Raw genomic sequence first — 19,557 nt, 5'->3', positions numbered from 1 at the left:
TGACGCTAACCCTAGTTGTCGTGACGCTAACCCTAGTTGTCCTGACGCTAACCCTAGTTGTCCTGACGCTAACCCTAGTTGTCGTGACGCTAACCCTAGTTGTCCTGACGCTAACCCTAGTTGTCGTGACGCTAACCCTAGTTGTCCTGACGCTAACCCTAGTTGTCGTGACGCTAACCCTAGTTGTCCTGACGCTAACCCTAGTTGTCCTGACGCTAACCCTAGTTGTCGTGACGCTAACCCTAGTTGTCCTGACGCTAACCCTAGTTGTCCTGACGCTAACCCTAGTTGTCCTGACGCTAACCCTAGTTGTCCTGACGCTAAACCTAGTTGTCCTGACGCTAACCCTAGTTGTCCTGACGCTAAACCTAGTTGTCCTGACGCTAACCCTAGTTGTCCTGACGCTAACCCTAGTTGTCCTGACGCTAAACCTAGTTGTCCTGACGCTAACCCTAGTTGTCCTGACGCTAACCCTAGTTGTCGTGACGCTAACCCTAGTTGTCCTGACGCTAACCCTAGTTGTCCTGACGCTAACCCTAGTTGTCCTGACGCTAAACCTAGTTGTCCTGACGCTAACCGTAGTTGTCCTGACGCTAACCCTAGTTGTCCTGACGCTAACCCTAGTTGTCCTGACTCTAACCCTAGTTGTCCTGACGCTAAACCTAGTTGTCCTGACGCTAACCCTAGTTGTCCTGACGCTAACCCTAGTTGTCCTGACGCTAACCCTAGTTGTCCTGACTCTAACCCTAGTTGTCCTGACGCTAACCCTAGTTGTCCTGATGCTAACCCTAGTTGTCCTGACGCTAACCCTAGTTGTTCTGACGCTAACCCTAGTTGTCCTGACGCTAACCCTAGTTGTTCTGACGCTAACCCTAGTTGTCCTGAAGCTAACCCTAGTTGTCCTGGCGCTAACCCTAGTTGTCCTGACGCTAACCCTAGTTGTCCTGACGCTAACCCTAGTTGTCCTGGCGCTAACCCTAGTTGTCGTGACGCTAACCATAGTTGTCCTGACGCTAACCCTAGTTGTCCTGACGCTAACCCTAGTTGTGACGCTAACCCTAGTTGTCCTGACGCTAACCCTAGTTGTCCTGGCGCTAACCCTAGTTGTCGTGACGCTAACCATAGTTGTCCTGACGCTAACCCTAGTTGTCCTGACGCTAACCCTAGTTGTGACGCTAACCCTAGTTGTCCTGACGCTAACCCTAGTTGTCCTGACGCTAACCCTAGTTGTCCTGACGCTAACCCTAGTTGTCCTGACGCTAACCCTAGTTGTCCTGACGCTAACCCTAGTTGTCGTGACGCTAACCCTAGTTGTCGTGACGCTAACCCTAGTTGTCCTGACGCTAACCCTAGTTGTCCTGACGCTAACCCTAGTTGTCCTGACGCTAAACCTAGTTGTCCTGACGCTAACCCTAGTTGTCCTGACGCTAACCCTAGTTGTCCTGACGCTAACCCTAGTTGTCCTGACGCTAAACCTAGTTGTCCTGACGCTAACCCTAGTTGTCCTGACGCTAACCCTAGTTGTCCTGACGCTAAACCTAGTTGTCCTGACGCTAACCCTAGTTGTCCTGACGCTAACCCTAGTTGTTCTGACGGTAACCCTAGTTGTCCTGACGCTAACCCTAGTTGTCCTGACGCAAACCCTAGTTGTCCTGGCGCTAACCCTAGTTGTCCTGACGCTAACCCTAGTTGTCGTGACGCTAACCCTAGTTGTCCTGACGCTAACCCTAGTTGTCCTTACGCTAACCCTAGTTGTCCTGACGCTATCCCTAGTTGTCCTGACGCTAACCCTAGTTGTCCTGACGCTAACCCTAGTTGTCCTGACGCTATCCCTAGTTGTCCTGACGCTATCCCTAGTTGTCCTGACGCTAACCCTAGTTGTCGTGACGCTAACCCTAGTTGTCCTGACGCTAACCCTAGTTGTCCTGACGCTAACCCTAGTTGTCGTGACGCTAACCCTAGTTGTCCTGACGCTAACCCTAGTTGTCCTGACGCTAACCCTAGTTGTCCTGACGCTAACCCTAGTTGTCCTGACGCTAAACCTAGTTGTCCTGACGCTAACCCTAGTTGTCCTGACGCTAAACCTAGTTGTCCTGACGCTAACCCTAGTTGTCCTGACGCTAACCCTAGTTGTCCTGACGCTAAACCTAGTTGTCCTGACGCTAACCCTAGTTGTCCTGACGCTAACCCTAGTTGTCGTGACGCTAACCCTAGTTGTCCTGACGCTAACCCTAGTTGTCCTGACGCTAACCCTAGTTGTCCTGACGCTAAACCTAGTTGTCCTGACGCTAACCGTAGTTGTCCTGACGCTAACCCTAGTTGTCCTGACGCTAACCCTAGTTGTCCTGACTCTAACCCTAGTTGTCCTGACGCTAAACCTAGTTGTCCTGACGCTAACCCTAGTTGTCCTGACGCTAACCCTAGTTGTCCTGACGCTAACCCTAGTTGTCCTGACTCTAACCCTAGTTGTCCTGACGCTAACCCTAGTTGTCCTGATGCTAACCCTAGTTGTCCTGACGCTAACCCTAGTTGTTCTGACGCTAACCCTAGTTGTCCTGACGCTAACCCTAGTTGTTCTGACGCTAACCCTAGTTGTCCTGAAGCTAACCCTAGTTGTCCTGGCGCTAACCCTAGTTGTCCTGACGCTAACCCTAGTTGTCCTGACGCTAACCCTAGTTGTCCTGGCGCTAACCCTAGTTGTCGTGACGCTAACCATAGTTGTCCTGACGCTAACCCTAGTTGTCCTGACGCTAACCCTAGTTGTGACGCTAACCCTAGTTGTCCTGACGCTAACCCTAGTTGTCCTGGCGCTAACCCTAGTTGTCGTGACGCTAACCATAGTTGTCCTGACGCTAACCCTAGTTGTCCTGACGCTAACCCTAGTTGTGACGCTAACCCTAGTTGTCCTGACGCTAACCCTAGTTGTCCTGACGCTAACCCTAGTTGTCCTGACGCTAACCCTAGTTGTCCTGACGCTAACCCTAGTTGTCCTGACGCTAACCCTAGTTGTCGTGACGCTAACCCTAGTTGTCGTGACGCTAACCCTAGTTGTCCTGACGCTAACCCTAGTTGTCCTGACGCTAACCCTAGTTGTCCTGACGCTAAACCTAGTTGTCCTGACGCTAACCCTAGTTGTCCTGACGCTAACCCTAGTTGTCCTGACGCTAACCCTAGTTGTCCTGACGCTAAACCTAGTTGTCCTGACGCTAACCCTAGTTGTCCTGACGCTAACCCTAGTTGTCCTGACGCTAACCCTAGTTGTCCTGACGCTAAACCTAGTTGTCCTGACGCTAACCCTAGTTGTCCTGACGCTAACCCTAGTTGTTCTGACGGTAACCCTAGTTGTCCTGACGCTAACCCTAGTTGTCCTGACGCAAACCCTAGTTGTCCTGGCGCTAACCCTAGTTGTCCTGACGCTAACCCTAGTTGTCGTGACGCTAACCCTAGTTGTCCTGACGCTAACCCTAGTTGTCCTTACGCTAACCCTAGTTGTCCTGACGCTATCCCTAGTTGTCCTGACGCTAACCCTAGTTGTCCTGACGCTAACCCTAGTTGTCCTGACGCTATCCCTAGTTGTCCTGACGCTATCCCTAGTTGTCCTGACGCTAACCCTAGTTGTCGTGACGCTAACCCTAGTTTTCCTGACGCTAACCCTAGTTGTCGTGACGCTAACCCTAGTTGTCCTGACGCTAACCCTAGTTGTCCTGACGCTAACCCTAATTGTCCTGACACTAACCCTAGTTGTCGTGACGCTAACCCTAGTTGTCCTGACGCTAACCCTAGTTGTGACGCTAACCCTAGTTGTCCTGACGCTAACCCTAGTTGTCCGGATGCTAACCCTAGTTGTCCTGACACTAACCCTAGTTGTCGTGACGCTAACCCTAGTTGTCCTGACGCCAACCCTACTTGTCCTGATGCTAACCCTAGTTGTCCTGACGCTAACCCTAGTTGTCCTGACGCTAACCCTAGTTGTCCTGACGCTAACCCTAGTTGTCCTGATGCTAACCCTAGTTGTCCTGACTCTAACCCTAGTTGTCCTGACGCTAACCCTAGTTGTTCTGACGCTAACCCTAGTTGTCCTGACGCTAACCCTAGTTTTCCTGACGCTAACCCTAGTTGTCCTGGCGCTAACCCTAGTTGTCCTGGCGCTAACCCTAGTTGTCATGACGCTAACCCTAGTTGTCATGACGCTAACCCTAGTTGTCCTGGTGCTAACCCTAGTTGTCCTGGCGCTAACCCTAGTTGTCCTGGCGCTAACCCTAGTTGTCCTGGCGCTAACCCTAGTTGTCCTGGCGCTAACCTTAGTTGTCCTGGCGCTAACCCTAGTTGTCCTGGCGCTAACCCTAGTTGTCCTGACGCTAACCCTAGTTGTCCTGACGCTAAACCTAGTTGTCCTGACGCTAACCCTAGTTGTCCTGGCGCTAACCCTAGTTGTCCTGGCGCTAACCCTAGTTGTAATGGCACTAACCCTAGTTGTAATGGCGCTAACCCTAGTTGTCCTGACGCTAACCCTAGTTGTCCTGGCGCTAACCCTAGTTGTCCTGGCGCTAACCCTAGTTGTAATGGCGCTAACCCTAGTTGTCCTGGCGCTAGCCCTAGTTGTCGTGACGCTAACCCTAGTTGTCCTGACGCTAACCCTAGTTGTCCTGACGCTAACCCTAGTTGTCGTGACGCTAACCCTAGTTGTCCTGACGCTAACCCTAGTTGTCCTGACGCTAACCCTAGTTGTCGTGACGCTAACCCTAGTTGTCCTGACGCTAACCCTAGTTGTCGTGACGCTAACCCTAGTTGTCCTGACGCTAACCCTAGTTGTCGTGACGCTAACCCTAGTTGTCCTGACGCTAACCCTAGTTGTCCTGACGCTAACCCTAGTTGTCCTGACGCTAACCCTAGTTGTCGTGACGCTAACCCTAGTTGTCCTGACGCTAACCCTAGTTGTCCTGAGCTAACCCTAGTTGTCCTGACGCTAACCCTAGTTGTCCTGACGCTAAACCTAGTTGTCCTGACGCTAACCCTAGTTGTCCTGACGCTAACCCTAGTTGTCCTGACTCTAACCCTAGTTGTCCTGACGCTAAACCTAGTTGTCCTGATGCTAACCCTAGTTGTCCTGACGCTAACCCTAGTTGTTCTGACGCTAACCCTAGTTGTCCTGACGCTAACCCTAGTTGTTCTGACGCTAACCCTAGTTGTCCTGGCGCTAACCCTAGTTGTCCTGGCGCTAACCCTAGTTGTCCTGACGCTAACCCTAGTTGTCCTGACGCTAACCCTAGTTGTCCTGGCGCTAACCCTAGTTGTCGTGACGCTAACCATAGTTGTCCTGACGCTAACCCTAGTTGTCCTGACGCTAACCCTAGTTGTGACGCTAACCCTAGTTGTCCTGACGCTAACCCTAGTTGTCCTGACGCTAACCCTAGTTTTCCTGACGCTAACCCTAGTTGTCGTGACGCTAACCCTAGTTGTCCTGACGCTAACCCTAGTTGTCCTGACGCTAACCCTAGTTGTCCTGACGCTAAACCTAGTTGTCCTGACGCTAACCCTAGTTGTCCTGATGCTAACCCTAGTTGTCCTGACTCTAACCCTAGTTGTCCTGACGCTAACCCTAGTTGTTCTGACGCTAACCCTAGTTGTCCTGATGCTAACCCTAGTTTTCCTGACGCTAACCCTAGTTGTCCTGGCGCTAACCCTAGTTGTCCTGGCGCTAACCCTAGTTGTCCTGACGCTAACCCTAGTTGTCCTGGTGCTAACCCTAGTTGTCCTGGCGCTAACCCTAGTTGTCCTGGCACTAACCTTAGTTGTCCTGGCGCTAACCCTAGTTGTCCTGGCGCTAACCCTAGTTGTCCTGATGCTAACCCTAGTTGTCCTGACGCTAAACCTAGTTGTCCTGACGCTAACCCTAGTTGTCCTGGCGCTAACCCTAGTTGTCCTGGCGCTAACCCTAGTTGTAATGGCACTAACCCTAGTTGTAATGGCGCTAACCCTAGTTGTAATGGCACTAACCCTAGTTGTAATGGCGCTAACCCTAGTTGTCCTGACGCTAACCCTAGTTGTCCTGGCGCTAACCCTAGTTGTCCTGGCGCTAACCCTAGTTGTAATGGCGCTAACCCTAGTTGTCCTGGCGCTAGCCCTAGTTGTCGTGACGCTAACCCTAGTTGTCCTGACGCTAACCCTAGTTGTCCTGACGCTAACCCTAGTTGTCCTGACGCTAACCCTAGTTGTCCTGACGCTAACCCTAGTTGTCGTGACGCTAACCCTAGTTGTCCTGACGCTAACCCTAGTTGTCGTGACGCTAACCCTAGTTGTCCTGACGCTAACCCTAGTTGTCGTGACGCTAACCCTAGTTGTCCTGACGCTAACCCTAGTTGTCCTGACGCTAACCCTAGTTGTCGTGACGCTAACCCTAGTTGTCCTGACGCTAACCCTAGTTGTCCTGACGCTAACCCTAGTTGTCCTGACGCTAACCCTAGTTGTCCTGACGCTAAACCTAGTTGTCCTGACGCTAACCCTAGTTGTCCTGACGCTAAACCTAGTTGTCCTGACGCTAACCCTAGTTGTCCTGACGCTAACCCTAGTTGTCCTGACGCTAAACCTAGTTGTCCTGACGCTAACCCTAGTTGTCCTGACGCTAACCCTAGTTGTCGTGACGCTAACCCTTGTTGTCCTGACGCTAACCCTAGTTGTCCTGACGCTAACCCTAGTTGTCCTGACGCTAAACCTAGTTGTCCTGACGCTAACCGTAGTTGTCCTGACGCTAACCCTAGTTGTCCTGACGCTAACCCTAGTTGTCCTGACTCTAACCCTAGTTGTCCTGACGCTAAACCTAGTTGTCCTGACGCTAACCCTAGTTGTCCTGACGCTAACCCTAGTTGTCTTGACGCTAACCCTAGTTGTCCTGACTCTAACCCTAGTTGTCCTGACGCTAAACCTAGTTGTCCTGATGCTAACCCTAGTTGTCCTGACGCTAACCCTAGTTGTTCTGACGCTAACCCTAGTTGTCCTGACGCTAACCCTAGTTGTTCTGACGCTAACCCTAGTTGTCCTGAAGCTAACCCTAGTTGTCCTGGCGCTAACCCTAGTTGTCCTGACGCTAACCCTAGTTGTCCTGACGCTAACCCTAGTTGTCCTGGCGCTAACCCTAGTTGTCGTGACGCTAACCATAGTTGTCCTGACGCTAACCCTAGTTGTCCTGACGCTAACCCTAGTTGTGACGCTAACCCTAGTTGTCCTGACGCTAACCCTAGTTGTCCTGACGCTAACCCTAGTTTTCCTGACGCTAACCCTAGTTGTCGTGACGCTAACCCTAGTTGTCCTGACGCTAACCCTAGTTGTCCTGACGCTAACCCTAGTTGTCCTGACGCTAAACCTAGTTGTAATGGCACTAACCCTAGTTGTAATGGCGCTAACCCTAGTTGTAATGGCACTAACCCTAGTTGTAATGGCGCTAACCCTAGTTGTCCTGACGCTAACCCTAGTTGTCCTGGCGCTAACCCTAGTTGTCCTGGCGCTAACCCTAGTTGTAATGGCGCTAACCCTAGTTGTCCTGGCGCTAGCCCTAGTTGTCGTGACGCTAACCCTAGTTGTCCTGACGCTAACCCTAGTTGTCCTGACGCTAACCCTAGTTGTCCTGACGCTAACCCTAGTTGTCCTGACGCTAACCCTAGTTGTCGTGACGCTAACCCTAGTTGTCCTGACGCTAACCCTAGTTGTCGTGACGCTAACCCTAGTTGTCCTGACGCTAACCCTAGTTGTCGTGACGCTAACCCTAGTTGTCCTGACGCTAACCCTAGTTGTCCTGACGCTAACCCTAGTTGTCGTGACGCTAACCCTAGTTGTCCTGACGCTAACCCTAGTTGTCCTGACGCTAACCCTAGTTGTCCTGACGCTAACCCTAGTTGTCCTGACGCTAAACCTAGTTGTCCTGACGCTAACCCTAGTTGTCCTGACGCTAAACCTAGTTGTCCTGACGCTAACCCTAGTTGTCCTGACGCTAACCCTAGTTGTCCTGACGCTAAACCTAGTTGTCCTGACGCTAACCCTAGTTGTCCTGACGCTAACCCTAGTTGTCGTGACGCTAACCCTTGTTGTCCTGACGCTAACCCTAGTTGTCCTGACGCTAACCCTAGTTGTCCTGACGCTAAACCTAGTTGTCCTGACGCTAACCGTAGTTGTCCTGACGCTAACCCTAGTTGTCCTGACGCTAACCCTAGTTGTCCTGACTCTAACCCTAGTTGTCCTGACGCTAAACCTAGTTGTCCTGACGCTAACCCTAGTTGTCCTGACGCTAACCCTAGTTGTCTTGACGCTAACCCTAGTTGTCCTGACTCTAACCCTAGTTGTCCTGACGCTAAACCTAGTTGTCCTGATGCTAACCCTAGTTGTCCTGACGCTAACCCTAGTTGTTCTGACGCTAACCCTAGTTGTCCTGACGCTAACCCTAGTTGTTCTGACGCTAACCCTAGTTGTCCTGAAGCTAACCCTAGTTGTCCTGGCGCTAACCCTAGTTGTCCTGACGCTAACCCTAGTTGTCCTGACGCTAACCCTAGTTGTCCTGGCGCTAACCCTAGTTGTCGTGACGCTAACCATAGTTGTCCTGACGCTAACCCTAGTTGTCCTGACGCTAACCCTAGTTGTGACGCTAACCCTAGTTGTCCTGACGCTAACCCTAGTTGTCCTGACGCTAACCCTAGTTTTCCTGACGCTAACCCTAGTTGTCGTGACGCTAACCCTAGTTGTCCTGACGCTAACCCTAGTTGTCCTGACGCTAACCCTAGTTGTCCTGACGCTAAACCTAGTTGTCCTGACGCTAACCCTAGTTGTCCTGACGCTAACCCTAGTTGTCCTGACGCTAAACCTAGTTGTCCTGATGCTAACCCTAGTTGTCCTGACGCTAACCCTAGTTGTCCTGACGCTAACCCTAGTTGTCCTGACGCTAAACCTAGTTGTCCTGATGCTAACCCTAGTTGTCCTGACGCTAACCCTAGTTGTTCTGACGGTAACCCTAGTTGTCCTGACGCTAACCCTAGTTGTCCTGACGCTAACCCTAGTTGTCCTGGCGCTAACCCTAGTTGTCCTGACGCTAACCCTAGTTGTCGTGACGCTAACCCTAGTTGTCCTGACGCTAACCCTAGTTGTCCTGACGCTAACCCTAGTTGTCGTGACGCTAACCCTAGTTGTCCTGACGCTAACCCTAGTTGTCCTGACGCTAACCCTAGTTGTCCTGATGCTAACCCTAGTTGTCCTGGCGCTAACCCTAGTTGTCCTGACGCTAACCCTAGTTGTCCTGACTCTAACCCTAGTTGTCCTGACGCTAACCCTAGTTGTTCTGACGCTAACCCTAGTTGTCCTGACGCTAACCCTAGTTTTCCTGACGCTAACCCTAGTTGTCCTGGCGCTAACCCTAGTTGTCCTGGCGCTAACCCTAGTTGTCATGACGCTAACCCTAGTTGTCATGACGCTAACCCTAGTTGTCCTGGTGCTAACCCTAGTTGTCCTGGCGCTAACCCTAGTTGTCCTGGCGCTAACCCTAGTTGTCCTGGCGCTAACCCTAGTTGTCCTGGCGCTAACCTTAGTTGTCCTGGCGCTAACCCTAGTTGTCCTGGCGCTAACCCTAGTTGTCCTGACGCTAACCCTAGTTGTCCTGACGCTAAACCTAGTTGTCCTGACGCTAACCCTAGTTGTCCTGGCGCTAACCCTAGTTGTCCTGGCGCTAACCCTAGTTGTAATGGCACTAACCCTAGTTGTAATGGCGCTAACCCTAGTTGTCCTGACGCTAACCCTAGTTGTCCTGGCGCTAACCCTAGTTGTCCTGGCGCTAACCCTAGTTGTAATGGCGCTAACCCTAGTTGTCCTGGCGCTAGCCCTAGTTGTCGTGACGCTAACCCTAGTTGTCCTGACGCTAACCCTAGTTGTCCTGACGCTAACCCTAGTTGTCGTGACGCTAACCCTAGTTGTCCTGACGCTAACCCTAGTTGTCCTGACGCTAACCCTAGTTGTCGTGACGCTAACCCTAGTTGTCCTGACGCTAACCCTAGTTGTCGTGACGCTAACCCTAGTTGTCCTGACGCTAACCCTAGTTGTCGTGACGCTAACCCTAGTTGTCCTGACGCTAACCCTAGTTGTCCTGACGCTAACCCTAGTTGTCCTGACGCTAACCCTAGTTGTCGTGACGCTAACCCTAGTTGTCCTGACGCTAACCCTAGTTGTCCTGAGCTAACCCTAGTTGTCCTGACGCTAACCCTAGTTGTCCTGACGCTAAACCTAGTTGTCCTGACGCTAACCCTAGTTGTCCTGACGCTAACCCTAGTTGTCCTGACTCTAACCCTAGTTGTCCTGACGCTAAACCTAGTTGTCCTGATGCTAACCCTAGTTGTCCTGACGCTAACCCTAGTTGTTCTGACGCTAACCCTAGTTGTCCTGACGCTAACCCTAGTTGTTCTGACGCTAACCCTAGTTGTCCTGGCGCTAACCCTAGTTGTCCTGGCGCTAACCCTAGTTGTCCTGACGCTAACCCTAGTTGTCCTGACGCTAACCCTAGTTGTCCTGGCGCTAACCCTAGTTGTCGTGACGCTAACCATAGTTGTCCTGACGCTAACCCTAGTTGTCCTGACGCTAACCCTAGTTGTGACGCTAACCCTAGTTGTCCTGACGCTAACCCTAGTTGTCCTGACGCTAACCCTAGTTTTCCTGACGCTAACCCTAGTTGTCGTGACGCTAACCCTAGTTGTCCTGACGCTAACCCTAGTTGTCCTGACGCTAACCCTAGTTGTCCTGACGCTAAACCTAGTTGTCCTGACGCTAACCCTAGTTGTCCTGATGCTAACCCTAGTTGTCCTGACTCTAACCCTAGTTGTCCTGACGCTAACCCTAGTTGTTCTGACGCTAACCCTAGTTGTCCTGATGCTAACCCTAGTTTTCCTGACGCTAACCCTAGTTGTCCTGGCGCTAACCCTAGTTGTCCTGGCGCTAACCCTAGTTGTCCTGACGCTAACCCTAGTTGTCCTGGTGCTAACCCTAGTTGTCCTGGCGCTAACCCTAGTTGTCCTGGCACTAACCTTAGTTGTCCTGGCGCTAACCCTAGTTGTCCTGGCGCTAACCCTAGTTGTCCTGATGCTAACCCTAGTTGTCCTGACGCTAAACCTAGTTGTCCTGACGCTAACCCTAGTTGTCCTGGCGCTAACCCTAGTTGTCCTGGCGCTAACCCTAGTTGTAATGGCACTAACCCTAGTTGTAATGGCGCTAACCCTAGTTGTAATGGCACTAACCCTAGTTGTAATGGCGCTAACCCTAGTTGTCCTGACGCTAACCCTAGTTGTCCTGGCGCTAACCCTAGTTGTCCTGGCGCTAACCCTAGTTGTAATGGCGCTAACCCTAGTTGTCCTGGCGCTAGCCCTAGTTGTCGTGACGCTAACCCTAGTTGTCCTGACGCTAACCCTAGTTGTCCTGACGCTAACCCTAGTTGTCCTGACGCTAACCCTAGTTGTCCTGACGCTAACCCTAGTTGTCGTGACGCTAACCCTAGTTGTCCTGACGCTAACCCTAGTTGTCGTGACGCTAACCCTAGTTGTCCTGACGCTAACCCTAGTTGTCGTGACGCTAACCCTAGTTGTCCTGACGCTAACCCTAGTTGTCCTGACGCTAACCCTAGTTGTCGTGACGCTAACCCTAGTTGTCCTGACGCTAACCCTAGTTGTCCTGACGCTAACCCTAGTTGTCCTGACGCTAACCCTAGTTGTCCTGACGCTAAACCTAGTTGTCCTGACGCTAACCCTAGTTGTCCTGACGCTAAACCTAGTTGTCCTGACGCTAACCCTAGTTGTCCTGACGCTAACCCTAGTTGTCCTGACGCTAAACCTAGTTGTCCTGACGCTAACCCTAGTTGTCCTGACGCTAACCCTAGTTGTCGTGACGCTAACCCTTGTTGTCCTGACGCTAACCCTAGTTGTCCTGACGCTAACCCTAGTTGTCCTGACGCTAAACCTAGTTGTCCTGACGCTAACCGTAGTTGTCCTGACGCTAACCCTAGTTGTCCTGACGCTAACCCTAGTTGTCCTGACTCTAACCCTAGTTGTCCTGACGCTAAACCTAGTTGTCCTGACGCTAACCCTAGTTGTCCTGACGCTAACCCTAGTTGTCTTGACGCTAACCCTAGTTGTCCTGACTCTAACCCTAGTTGTCCTGACGCTAAACCTAGTTGTCCTGATGCTAACCCTAGTTGTCCTGACGCTAACCCTAGTTGTTCTGACGCTAACCCTAGTTGTCCTGACGCTAACCCTAGTTGTTCTGACGCTAACCCTAGTTGTCCTGAAGCTAACCCTAGTTGTCCTGGCGCTAACCCTAGTTGTCCTGACGCTAACCCTAGTTGTCCTGACGCTAACCCTAGTTGTCCTGGCGCTAACCCTAGTTGTCGTGACGCTAACCATAGTTGTCCTGACGCTAACCCTAGTTGTCCTGACGCTAACCCTAGTTGTGACGCTAACCCTAGTTGTCCTGACACTAACCCTAGTTGTCCTGACGCTAACCCTAGTTTTCCTGACGCTAACCCTAGTTGTCGTGACGCTAACCCTAGTTGTCCTGACGCTAACCCTAGTTGTCCTGACGCTAACCCTAGTTGTCCTGACGCTAAACCTAGTTGTCCTGACGCTAACCCTAGTTGTCCTGACGCTAACCCTAGTTGTCCTGACGCTAAACCTAGTTGTCCTGATGCTAACCCTAGTTGTCCTGACGCTAACCCTAGTTGTCCTGACGCTAACCCTAGTTGTCCTGACGCTAAACCTAGTTGTCCTGATGCTAACCCTAGTTGTCCTGACGCTAACCCTAGTTGTTCTGACGGTAACCCTAGTTGTCCTGACGCTAACCCTAGTTGTCCTGACGCTAACCCTAGTTGTCCTGGCGCTAACCCTAGTTGTCCTGACGCTAACCCTAGTTGTCGTGACGCTAACCCTAGTTGTCCTGACGCTAACCCTAGTTGTCCTGACGCTAACCCTAGTTGTCGTGACGCTAACCCTAGTTGTCCTGACGCTAACCCTAGTTGTCCTGACGCTAACCCTAGTTGTCCTGATGCTAACCCTAGTTGTCCTGACGCTAACCCTAGTTGTCCTGACGCTAACCCTAGTTGTCCTGACGCTAAACCTAGTTGTCCTGATGCTAACCCTAGTTGTCCTGACGCTAACCCTAGTTGTTCTGACGGTAACCCTAGTTGTCCTGACGCTAACCCTAGTTGTCCTGACGCTAACCCTAGTTGTCCTGGCGCTAACCCTAGTTGTCCTGACGCTAACCCTAGTTGTCGTGACGCTAACCCTAGTTGTCCTGACGCTAACCCTAGTTGTCCGTACGCTAACCCTAGTTGTCCTGACGCTATCCCTAGTTGTCCTGACGCTAACCCTAGTTGTCCTGACGCTAACCCTAGTTGTCCTGACGCTAACCCTAGTTGTCCTGACGCTATCCCTAGTTGTCCTGACGCTAACCCTAGTTGTCCTGACGCTAACCCTAGTTGTCCTGACGCTAACCCTAGTTGTCGTGACGCTAACCCTAGTTGTCCTGACGCTAACCCTAGTTGTCGTGACGCTAACCCTAGTTGTCCTGACGCTAACCCTAGTTGTCCTGACGCTAACCCTAATTGTCCTGACGCTAACCCTAGTTGTCGTGACGTTAACCCTAGTTGCCTTACGCTAACCCTAGTTGTGACGCTAACCCTAGTTGTCCTGACGCTAACCCTAGTTGTCCTGATGCTAACCCTAGTTGTCCTGACGCTAACCCTAGTTGTCGTGACGCTAACCCTAGTTGTCCTGACGCTAACCCTACTTGTCCTGATGCTAACCCTAGTTGTCCTGACGCTAACCCTAGTTGTCCTGACGCTAACCCTAGTTGTCCTGACGCTAACCCTAGTTGTCCTGATGCTAACCCTAGTTGTCCTGACTCTAACCCTAGTTGTCCTGACGCTAACCCTAGTTGTCCTGACGCTAACCCTAGTTGTCCTGACGCTAACCCTAGTTGTCCTGACTCTAAACCTAGTTGTCCTGACGCTAACCCTAGTTGTCCTGACGCTAACCCTAGTTGTCCTGACGCTAACCCTAGTTGTGACGCTAACCCTAGTTGTCCTGACGCTAACCCTAGTTGTCCTGACGCTAACCCTAGTTGTCGTGACGCTAACCCTAGTTGTCCTGACGCTAACCCTAGTTGCCCTGACGCTAACCCTTGTTGTCCTGATGCTAACCCTAGTTGTCCTGACGCTAACCCTAGTTGTCCTGACGCTAAACCTAGTTGTCCTGACGCTAGCCCTAGTTGTCCTGGCGCTAACCCTAGTTGTAATGGCGCTAACCCTAGTTGTAATGGCGCTAACCCTAGTTGTCCTGACGCTAACCCTAGTTGTCCTTGCGCTAACCCTAGTTGTCCTGGCGCTAACCCTAGTTGTAATGGCGCTAACACTAGTTGTCCTGGCGCTAGCCCTAGTTGTCGTGACGCTAACCCTAGTTGTCCTGACGCTAACCCTAGTTGTCCTGACGCTAACCCTAGTTGTCGTGACGCTAACCCTAGTTGTCCTGACGCTAACCCTAGTTGTCCTGACGCTAACCCTAGTTGTCGTGACGCTAACCCTAGTTGTCCTGACGCTAACCCTAGTTGTCGTGACGCTAACCCTAGTTGTCCTGACGTTAACCCTAGTTGTCCTGACGCTAACCCTAGTTGTCCTGACGCTAACCCTAGTTGTCGTGACGCTAACCCTAGTTGTCCTGACGCTAACCCTAGTTGTCCTGACGCTAACCCTAGTTGTCCTGACGCTAAACCTAGTTGTCCTGACGCTAACCCTAGTTGTCCTGACGCTAACCCTAGTTGTCCTGACGCTAACCCTAGTTGTCCTGACGCTAACCCTAGTTGTCCTCACTCTAACCCTAGTTGTCCTGACGCTATCCCTAGTTGTCCTGACGCTAACCCTAGTTGTCCTGACGCTAACCCTAGTTGTCCTGACGCTAACCCTAGTTGTCCTGACGCTAACCCTAGTTGTCCTCACTCTAACCCTAGTTGTCCTGACGCTATCCCTAGTTGTCCTGACGCTAACCCTAGTTGTCCTGACGCTAACCCTAGTTGTCCTGACGCTAACCCTAGTTGTCGTGACGCTAACCCTAGTTGTCCTGACGCTAACCCTAGTTGTCGTGACGCTAACCCTAGTTGTACTGACGCTAACCCTAGTTGTCCTGACGCTAACCCTAATTGTCCTGACGCTAACCCTAGTTGTCGTGACGCTAACCCTAGTTGTCCTGACGCTAACCCTAGTTGTGACGCTAACCCTAGTTGTCCTGACGCTAACCCTAGTTGTCCTGATGCTAACCCTAGTTGTCCTGACGCTAACCCTAGTTGTCGTGACGCTAACCCTAGTTGTCCTGACGCTAACCCTACTTGTCATGATGCTAACCCTAGTTGTCCTGACGCTAACCCTAGTTGTCCTGACGCTAACCCTAGTTGTCCTGATGCTAACCCTAGTTGTCCTGATGCTAACCCTAGTTGTCCTGACTCTAACCCTAGTTGTCCTGACGCTAACCCTAGTTGTTCTGACGCTAACCCTAGTTGTCCTGACGCTAACCATAGTTTTCCTGACGCTAACCCTAGTTGTCCTTTCGCTAACCCTAGTTGTCCTGGCGCTAACCCTAGTTGTCATGACGCTAACCCTAGTTGTCCTGGTGCTAACCCTAGTTGTCCTGGCGCTAACCCTAGTTGTCCTGCGCTAACCCTAGTTGTCCTGGCGCTAACCCTAGTTGTCCTGGCGCTAACCTTAGTTGTCCTGGCGCTAACCCTAGTTGTCCTGGCGCTAACCCTAGTTGTCCTGACGCTAACCCTAGTTGTCCTGACGCTAAACCTAGTTGTCCTGACGCTAACCCTAGTTGTCCTGGCGCTAACCCTAGTTGTCCTGGCGCTAACCCTAGTTGTAATGGCACTAACCCTAGTTGTAATGGCGCTAACCCTAGTTGTCCTGACGCTAACCCTAGTTGTCCTGGCGCTAACCCTAGTTGTCCTGGCGCTAACCCTAGTTGTAATGGCGCTAACCCTAGTTGTCCTGGCGCTAGCCCTAGTTGTCGTGACGCTAACCCTAGTTGTCCTGACGCTAACCCTAGTTGTCCTGACGCTAACCCTAGTTGTCGTGACGCTAACCCTAGTTGTCCTGACGCTAACCCTAGTTGTCCTGACGCTAACCCTAGTTGTCCTGACGCTAAACCTAGTTGTCCTGACGCTAACCCTAGTTGTCCTGACGCTAACCCTAGTTGTCCTGACGCTAACCTTAGTTGTCCTGACTCTAACCCTAGTTGTCCTGACGCTAAACCTAGTTGTCCTGATGCTAACCCTAGTTGTCCTGACGCTAACCCTAGTTGTTCTCACGCTAACCCTAGTTGTCCTGACGCTAACCCTAGTTGTCCTGGCGCTAACCCTAGTTGTCCTGACGCTAACCCTAGTTGTCCTGACGCTAACCCTAGTTGTCCTGGCGCTAACCCTAGTTGTCGTGACGCTAACCCTAGTTGTCCTGACGCTAACCCTAGTTGTCCTGACGCTAACCCTAGTTGTGACGCTAACCCTAGTTGTCCTGTCGCTAACCCTAGTTGTCCTGACGCTAACCCTAGTTTTCCTGACGCTAACCCTAGTTGTCGTGACGCTAACCCTAGTTATCCTGACGCTAACCCTAGTTGTCCTGACGCTAACCCTAGTTGTCCTGACGCTAACCCTAGTTGTCCTGACGCTAAACCTAGTTGTCCTGACGCTAACCCTAGTTGTCCTGACGCTAACCCTAGTTGTCCTGACGCTAATCCTAGTTGTCCTGACGCTAAACCTAGTTGTCCTGATGCTAACCCTAGTTGTCCTGACGCTAACCCTAGTTGTCCTGATGCTAACCCTAGTTGTCCTGACTCTAACCCTAGTTGTCCTGACGCTAACCCTAGTTGTTCTGACGCTAACCCTAGTTGTCCTGACGCTAACCCTAGTTTTCCTGACGCTAACCCTAGTTGTCCTGGCGCTAACCCTAGTTGTCCTGGCGCTAACCCTAGTTGTCATGACGCTAACCCTAGTTGTCCTGGTGCTAACCCTAGTTGTCCTGGCGCTAACCCTAGTTGTCCTGGCGCTAACCCTAGTTGTCCTGGCGCTAACCCTAGTTGTCCTGGCGCTAACCCTAGTTGTCCTGGCGCTAACCCTAGTTGTCCTGGCGCTAACCCTAGTTGTCCTGGCGCTAACCCTAGTTGTCCTGGCACTAACCCTAGTTGTCCTGGCGCTAACCCTAGTTGTCCTGGCGCTAACCCTAGTTGTCCTGGCGCTAACCCTAGTTGTAATGGCGCTAACCCTAGTTGTCCTGACGCTAACCCTAGTTGCCCTGGCGCTAACCCTAGTTGTCCTGGCGCTAACCCTAGTTATAATGGCGCTAACCCTAGTTGTCCTGGCGCTAACCCTAGTTGTCGTGATGCTAACCCTAGTTGTCCTGACGCTAACCCTAGTTGTCCTGACGCTAACCCTAGTTGTCGTGACGCTAACCCTAGTTGTCCTGACGCTAACCCTAGTTGTCCCGACGCTAACCCTAGTTGTCGTGACGCTAACCCTAGTTGTCCTGACGCTAACCCTAGTTGTCGTGACGCTAACCCTAGTTGTCCTGACGCTAACCCTAGTTGTCGTGACGCTAACCCTAGTTGTCCTGACGCTAACCCTAGTTGTCCTGACGCTAACCCTAGTTGTCGTGACGCTAACCCTAGTTGTCCTGACGCTAACCCAAGTTGTCCTGACGCTAACCCAAGTTGTCCTGACGCTAACCCTAGTTGTCCTGACGCTAACCCTAGTTGTCCTGACGCTAAACCTAGTTGTCCTCACGCTAACCCTAGTTGTCCTGACGCTAAACCTAGTTGTCCTGATGCTAACCCTAGTTGTCCTGACGCTAACCCTAGTTGTTCTGACGCTAACCCTAGTTGTCCTGACGCTAACCCTAGTTGTCCTGACGCTAACCCTAGTTGTCCTGGCGCTAACCCTAGTTGTCCTGACGCTAACCCTAGTTGTCCTGACGCTAACCCTAGTTGTCCTGGTGCTAACCCTAGTTGTCGTGACGCTAACCCTAGTTGTCCTGACGCTAACCCTAGTTGTCCTGACGCTAACCCTACTTGTGACGCTAACCCTAGTTGTCCTGATGCTAACCCTAGTTGTCCTGACGCTAACCCTAGTTTTCCTGACGCTAACCCTAGTTGTCGTGACGCTAACCCTAGTTGTCCTGACGCTAACCCTAGTTGTCCTGACGCCAACCCTAGTTGTCCTGACGCTAACCCTAGTTGTCCTGACGCTAACCCTAGTTGTCCTGACGCTAAACCTAGTTGTCCTGACGCTAACCCTAGTTGTCCTGACGCTAACCCTAGTTGTCCTGACGATAAACCTAGTTGTCCTGACGCTAACCCTAGTTGTCCTGACGCTAACCCTAGTTGTTCTGACGCTAACCCTAGTTGTCCTGACGCTAACCCTAGTTGTCCTGACGCTAACCCTAGTTGTCCTGGCGCTAACCCTAGTTGTCCTGACGCTAACCCTAGTTGTCCTGGCGCTAACCCTAGTTGTCGTGACGCTAACCCTAGTTGTCCTGACGCTAACCCTAGTTGTCCTGACGCTAACCCTAGTTGTCCTGACGCTAACCCTAGTTGTCGTGACGCTAACCTAGTTGTCCTGACGCTAACCCTAGTTGTGACGCTAACCCTAGTTGTCCTGACGCTAACCCTAGTTGTCCTGACGCTAACCCTAGTTGTCCTGACGCTAACCCTAGTTGTCGTGACGCTAACCCTAGTTGTCCTGACGCTAACCCTAGTTGTCCTGACGCTAACCCTAGTTGTCGTGACGCTCACCCTAGTTGTCCTGACGCTAACCCTAGTTGTCCTGACGCTAACCCTAGTTGTCGTGACGCTAACCCTAGTTGTCGTGACGCTAACCCTAGTTGTCGTGACGCTAACCCTAGTTGTCCTGACGCTAACCCTAGTTGTCCTGACGCTAACCCTAGTTGTCCTGACGCTAACCCTAGTTGTCGTGACGCTAACCCTAGTTGTGACGCTAACCCTAGTTGTCCTGACGCTAACCCTAGTTGTCCTGATGCTAACCCTAGTTGTCCTGACGCTAAACCTAGTTGTCGTGACGCTAACCCTAGTTGTCCTGACGCTAACCCTACTTGTCCTGACGCTAACCCTACTTGTCCTGACGCTAACCCTAGTTGTCCTGACGCTAACCCTAGTTGTTCTGACGCTAACCCTAGTTGTCCTGACGCTAACCCTAGTTGTCCTGACGCAGACCCTAGTTGTCGTGACGCTAACCCTAGTTGTCCTGACGCTAACCCTAGTTGTCCTGACGCTAACCCTAGTTGTGACGCTAACCCTAGTTGTCCTGATGCTAACCCTAGTTGTCCTGACGCTAACCCTAGTTTTCCTGACGCTAACCCTAGTTGTCGTGACGCTAACCCTAGTTGTCCTGACGCTAACCCTAGTTGTGACGCTAACCCTAGTTGTCCTGATGCTAACCCTAGTTGTCCTGACGCTAACCCTAGTTTTCCTGACGCTAACCCTAGTTGTCCTGACG

Source organism: Phyllobates terribilis, unplaced genomic scaffold, assembly GCF_046119375.1.
Source record: "Phyllobates terribilis strain yellow unplaced genomic scaffold, ASM4611937v1 Scaffold_3__8_contigs__length_932513732, whole genome shotgun sequence".
Lineage (NCBI taxonomy): Eukaryota > Metazoa > Chordata > Amphibia > Anura > Dendrobatidae > Phyllobates > Phyllobates terribilis.
The sequence above is the reverse complement of the archived record's forward strand: the minus strand, read 5'-3'. Positions refer to the sequence as shown.